This window comes from Propithecus coquereli, unplaced genomic scaffold, assembly GCF_000956105.1.
Source record: "Propithecus coquereli isolate 6110/MARCELLA unplaced genomic scaffold, Pcoq_1.0 Scaffold86, whole genome shotgun sequence".
In the NCBI taxonomy this organism is placed as follows: Eukaryota; Metazoa; Chordata; class Mammalia; order Primates; family Indriidae; genus Propithecus; species Propithecus coquereli.
In genome coordinates, this window is record NW_012154840.1 from 4,630,481 (window position 1) to 4,637,693 (window position 7,213).

General features: G+C 35.3%; 1 protein-coding gene across 1 annotated transcript in view; it reads left to right on the plus strand.

The window, feature by feature from the left end:
* The window catches only part of ZDHHC15 (zinc finger, DHHC-type containing 15), a 104,309-nt gene that overhangs the window by 73,135 nt on the left and 23,961 nt on the right, over positions 1–7,213 (plus strand). The window lies entirely within an intron of this gene.

Below are 7,213 nucleotides of genomic sequence, written 5' to 3' on the forward strand. Positions count from 1 at the left end.
CTAAAAGGCAGAAGGGCAAAGGAAAAATAAGGAAACAGAACTTTACCCTTCCAACTTTCTCCCACCAGGTCATTGGGTCATCTTGAGACTTCTTGTGAAGAATTAAAAGTTAAGTTTTCATGCTATATATCCCCATTGCCATCCCTATTCTTTGTCTCCACCTATTGCTATACCTACTTCTGTGCCTCCAACATTTGCATATGTTGCTAATACCAGCCAGCAGAGAGTAGTTTTTAGCTACTGGTCCCAATAATGCAGTACCTGGCAGCAATTTTGAGTAGGAACTTGCAATTATCACACACTGTACCTGAGGCGAAAGAGGCTGAATGAGGACATGGAAAAGCATTGGGGTGGGAGCAGAGATAGAGAGCAAGCCTTTCTAAATTTTCGCCCAGTTAGATTATCCAGGCCCAGTTTCTCTACTCAGAAGTCCAGTTTTATAGAAAAGCATATTACTAGGACTAAAGAAGAGACAAAACAGCCCTAAATTTATAGTTAAAAAAGAAAACAGGTCTCGCCCACAGAACTAACAACACAAGCAACTCCCTTACCTCCTCCTGCTGACTATTGAAAAATTGACTGTATTTTGACCTACCTTCCTTCAGCCTTCAGTCTTTCTAAATAGACTTTTACTTACAGCAGTCACAAGTGATAAGAACTCTTGTGTTGGTATTAAAAACCCAAACTCTAATAGACATCAGAGACTTGTCAGGTCTTAACCTAGTTTGAAACAACTCTACTATGGAAAAAACTATTCATATCTGAGCCTTGTGTTGGCAAGTGGAACACTTTAAGTGTAGATGTAGCATCATATCATGAAAAGGGGTCTTTAAATTTTTTTATTTCAGAATATCACAGTAGTACAAACACTTTGGTTACATATATTGCCTTTGCGCCACCCGAGTCAGAGCTACAAGTGTGCCCATCCCCCAGAAAGTACACACTACACCCATTAGATGTGTATATACCCATCCCCTCCTCCCCCGCCAGCTGCCTGACACCTGATGAATGTTACTACTAAATGTGCATGTAAGTGTTGATCAGTTAATACGAATTTGATGGTGAGTACATGTAATGCTTGTTTTTCAATTCTTATGATACTTCACTTCGAAGAATGGGCTCTAGCTCCATCCAGGATAATATAGGAGGTATTAGTTCACCCTTTTTTGTGCCTCTGTATTACTCCATGGTAAAGCAGTCTCCAATTCCAAACTTTTTCGAAAAATATTCAATCATAAAAATTAGTATATAATTATATAGTTTACAATGTACTTTCATATACTTTTTCCTCATATCCTTTGACCCTCACAACTGTCAGGTTAGGTAAGCATTGTTATTAATACCATCCCCATTTTATAATTGAAGAAACCAAGATTCAGAGATATTAAGTAACTTATCGAAGATCACATAGCAAGAAAGAGGTAGAGCTTGGACTTAAAGTGAGGTATCTTGATTCCAAATCCTGTGTTTTTTCTGGTACAATGCCATGTCTTTCTTTTGGACAAGCATATATGAGACACAGTGCTATGATTGCGTGTTACCTGAAGCATTCAACTGCTGCTTACATAAATCATAAAATCATACTATAAGCCACCCTTAACTTCAGTAAGACCACTATGCCATCTCAAATAGCTGATGTTTTTTTCCACTGAAGGAGACTCCACAACTCTCCTTTATAACCCATCTCAGTGTCTAACAGCTTTGACTATTAGAAAACTATACTGTTCTCTAATGCAAGTTCTCATGCTGTATTATTTGTCCAGTTGATTCTGTATTATCCTTAGTTGCTCCCATTTTCTATGTATAACTGGTCATATACAAATATACAGATCCATAGAGTCTTCTGAGAAAATTTAACAGGCACCTTTTTAAAAACTTTGGAGGGACTTGGGGCTACATTTAAGCTTTTTGAGGAAATGATCCATAGACGTCTGTTCTATTACTGCTTGTCCTCGTTATAAATTTTCCTCTAGCTTACATAATAAAAATTAGAGATTATAATATAACTCTGCTCTATTCAAATTGGGATCCATTTCCTCCAAATGGTGGCATCTACGGCCCTGCCTGTCATAAGTGGCATGAATAATAAATTGGGTATGCTTGTCAGGATGATTCTTAAATGCATACTGCTGTGAATCAGAGCCTACTTGTATGTGAAACCCACAAAGAACCCCCTCAGCTTTCTCCAGGGGAGGAGAGAGTAATCCTAGTTCCTTAATATTTTCCTATAGGGCTCATTTCTCAATATTTTTTTATCTTTATGGCTCTGGTGCCTTTCTGAATGTTCTATGTCATTTTACTGTTTCAGCAGGTAATAAAGCCTGTGCCATTTTCCAATCATTACTTTTTTCAAAATTAGTTGCTGAACTCTTTGATCATGAACATTTATTATATTTGAGATGCAGCATCCCTAAAAATCCAAAGGAGGTAGCCACAGTCAATATTCTGTAGGCAGTAAACTTAACAGAGACATTGACAAAGACTCCAGCAGCAGAGCTATGGCTATTTCCATTTGAAAGGGAGTAACTCTGTTTTTTCTAAATGTATATTTATTTATTTGTTTGTTTTTCATTGTAAAAATTTAAGGTGTACAACAAGATGTTTTGAAATACAAATACCTAGTGCAATGATTGCTACAGGTAAGCAATTTAACATGTACATCATCTCACATAGTTACCTTTTTTTTGTGATAAGAGCACCTAAAATCTACTCCATTAGAAAATTTCCAGTATACAGTATTATTAACTATAGTCCCCATGCCGTACTTTAAATATCTAGATTTATTCACCCTACATAACTGTTTACTTTGTGCACTTTGGCCTACATTTCTCCATCCCCCTGTCCTGCCTGCCTCTGGTAATCACCATTCTATTCTGTTTCTCTATATTCAACTCTTTTTTTTCTTTTTTTAGATTGCATACATAAAGAAATCACGCAATATTTTTCTTTCTATATGTGGCTTATATCACTTAATATAATGTCCTTTGGGTTCATCCACGGTGTTGCAGATGGCAGGATTGCCTTCTTTTTTAATGCTTAATAATAATCCCTTGTGTGTGTGCGTATCACAATTTTCTTACCCATTCATCCTTCCACGGACACTCCAGTTGTTTCCATATCTTGGCTATTGTGAATAACACTGCAGTGAACATTGGAGTGCAGATGTCTCTATGAGATACTGATTTCATTTCCTTTGGGTATATACCCAGAAGAGAGATTGCTGGATTATATGGTAGTTCTATTTTTAATTATTTGAGGAACCTCCATACTGTTTTCCATAATGGCTGTACTAGTTTATATTCCCATCAACAATGGATAATTGTTCCCTTTTCTCCACATCCTCACCAATATTTATCTTTTGACTCAAGAATAACCATCCTAACAAGTGGGAAGTGATATCTCATGTAGTTTTGATTTGCATTTCCCTGATGATTAGTGATGTTGAGCACCTTTTCACATACCTGTTGGCCATTTGTATGTCTTCTATAGAAGAATGTCTATTCAGATCCTTTGCTCAATTTTTAATCAGTTTTTTGCCCTTGAATTTTGCAAGTTCCTATGTATTTTGGATATTAATCCCTTATGAAATACATGGTTCACAAATATTTCCTCCCATTCTGTAAGTTGCACTTTCATTTTATTAAGATTTCAAAATTCTAGTTTATTCATTCGTTTTTTGATATATCACTATGAGGAAACCATTCTTATTTTACTTAACATTATTAATCTAAGGAATCTAGTAATTTGAAATTACACTGAGGTTTTTAAATTTTTTTATTGATATATAATAAATGTACATATTTTGGGGATACATGTGATATTTTAATACATTCATATAATATGAAAAGACCAAATCAGGATATTAGGCTGTCCATCATCTTAAATATTTGTCTTTATGCTAGGAACATTCAAATTATTCTCTTCTAACTATTTTGAAATATAAATTATTGTTAACTATAGTCACCCTATTGATGTATCCAACATAGGGTCTTATTTCTTCTATCTGTATATTTGTACCCATTAATCAACCTCTCTTCATCCCTCTCCACCCCTCTACCCTTTCCAGCCTCTCATAACCACTGATATACTATCTTCATGAGATCCACTGTTTTAGCTCCAACATATGAATGAGAATCTGCAGTATTCCTCTTTCTGTGCTTGGTTTATTTCACTTAACACAATGACCTCCATTTCCATCCATCCTGCTGCAAAAGACAGAATTTCAATCTTTTTATGACTGAATAATATTCCACTATGTATATATACCACATTTTCTTTATCCATTCATCCATTTATAGCACTTAGTTTGATTTCATATTTTGCTTGTAAACAGTGCTGTGATAAACATGTAAGTGTAGATATCTCTTTGATATATTGATTTCCTTTCTTTTGGATATATACCCAGTAGTGGAATTGCTGCATCATTTGATGGTTCTATTTTTAGTTTATGAGGAACTTCCACAGAGTTTTGCATAGTGGCTGTACTAATTTACATTCCCACCAACAGTGTATGAGGGTTCCCCTTTCTCTTTTTATTTTTTATTTCTTTATTTTTTTTTGAGACAGAGTCTCACTTTGTCACCCGGACTAGAGTGCCGTGATGTCAGCCTAGCTCACAGCAGCCTCAAACTCCTGGGCTCAAGCGATCCTCCTGCCTCAGCCTCCCGAGTAGCTGGGACGACAGGTGTGAGCCACCATGCCCGGCTAATTTTTTCTATTTTTAGTAGAGACAGGGTCTCGCTCTTGCTCAGGCTAGTCTCGAACTCCTGAGCCCAAGCAATCCTCCCACCTCGGCCTCCCAGAGTGCTAGGATTACAGGCATGAGCCACCGCACCTAGCCTAGGGGGTTCCCCTTTCTCTATATCCTCACCATCATACACTATTCCCTGTCTTTTTAACAAAAGCAATTTGAAGTGCGGTGAGATGATATCTCATTGTGGTTTTGATTTGTATTTCCCTGAGGATTAGTGATATTGAGCATTGTGTCATCTACCTGTTGGCCATTTGTATGTCTCCTTTGGAGAGATGTCTATTCATATCTTTTGTCCCTTTTAAAATCAGATTATTTGGTTCTTTGCTATTGAATTTGTTCGAGCTCCTTATATATTCTGATTGTTAATCCCTTGTCAGATGGAGAGTTTGCAAATATTTTCTCCCATTCTGTGGACTGTCTGTTCACTTTGTTGATTGCTTCCTTTGCTGTGCAGAAGCTTTTTTAGCTTGATTTAATCCCATTTATCTATTTTTGCTTTGGTTGCCTGTGCTTTTGAGGTCTTACACAGAAAAACTGTGCTAAGACCAATGTCCTGGAGCATTTCTTCAATGTTTTCTTCTAGTCATTTCATAGTTCCCAGGTCTTAAATTTAAGTCTTTAATCCATTTTGTTTTTATTTTTGTATATAATAAGAGATGGGGTCTAGTTTCATTCTTATGCATATGGTTATCCAGTTTTCCAAAAGCTATTTGTTGAAGAGACTATCTTTTCCCCATTGTATGTTCTTGGTGCTTTTGTCAAAAATGAGTGGTGTGTAAATAGGTGAGTTTATATCTGGTTTCCCTATTGTGTTCCATTGGTCTGTGTGTCATTTTTTATGCCAATACCATGCTGATTTAGTTGCTATAGCTTTGTAGTATATTTGAAGTTAGGTAGTATGATGCCTTCAGTTTTGTTTTTTGCTCAGGATTCTTTTAATTATTCAGGCTCTTTTGTAGTTCCATATAAATTTTAGGATTGTTTTTCTATTTCTGTGAACAATGTGATTAATATTTTGATTGGGATTTCATTGGCCTATATGTTGCTTTGGGTAGTATTGACATTTAAACAATATTAATTCTTCCAATCCATGAGCATGGAATATCTTTCCATTTTTGGTGTCCTCTTCAATTTCTTCAATCAGTGTTTTATAGTTTTCCTTGTATAGATCTTCCACTTCTCTGGTTAAATTAATTCCTAGGTATTTTATATTATTTGTAGCTATTATAAGTGGGATTGCTTTCTTGATCTCTTTTTCAGATTGTTCACTGTTGGTATATATAAATTCTACTGATTTTTGTATATTGATTTTATACCTTGCAACTTTACCACATTTATTAGTTCTAACAGTTTTATACTAGAGTCTTTAGGGTTTTCTAAATATAAGATCATATTATCTGTGAACAAGGATAATTTGACTTCTTTTCCAGTTTGGATACATTTTATTTCATTGTCTTGTCTGATTGCTCTGGCCAGGACTTCCAGTATTATGTTGAATAAAAATGGTGAAAGTGGGCATTCTAATCTTGTTCCAGATCTTAGAGGAAAGGTTTTCAATTTTTCCCCATTCATTATAATGTTAACTGTGGGTTTGTCATATATGCCCTTTAGTATTTTGAGGTATGTTCTTTCTATACACAGTTTGATGAGGCATCTTATAATAAAGGGATGTTGAATTTTATCAAATGGTTTTTCAGCATTTATTAAAATGATTATATGGTTTTTGTGCTTGGTTCTGTTAATGTGATGTATCACATTTACTGAATTGCCTATGTTGACCCATTCTTGCATCCCTAGGATGAATCTCACTTGATCGTGGGAATGATCTTTTTAATGTGTTGTTGAATTTGGTTTGCTAGTAATTTTTTTAGGAATTTTACATCTGTATTTATCAGTGATGTTGGCCTGTAGTTTTCTTTTTATAGTGATATCCTGTAGTATCAGGATAATTCTGGCCTCATAGAATGAGTTTGGAAGTATTCCCTTCTCTTCAATTTTTTGAAGAGTTTGAGTAGAATTGATATTAGTTCTTCTTTATAATGATTGGTACAAATCAGTAGTGAAGCCATCAGGTCCTGGGCTTTTCTTTCATGGGAGACTTTTTATTATGGCTTCAATCTCATTACTCATTACTGATTTGTTCAGGTTTTCTATTTCTTCATAGTTCAATCTTGATAAATTGTATGTTTCCAGGAATTTATCCCTTTCTGGTAGGTTTTCCAATTTGTCAGTGAATAGTTGTTCATAATCGTCTCTAATGGTTCTTTGTATTACTGTGGTCTCAGTTGTTATGTCTCCTTTTTCATTTCTGATTCATTTATTTGGGACTTCTCCCTTTTTTTATTAGTCTAGCTAAAGGTTTGTCAGGTTTTTTGTTTTTTTTTTTTTTTTATTTCAGCAAATTATGGGTGTACATACATTTAGGTTACGTGTGTTGCCCTTGGTTCCCCACCCCCCACC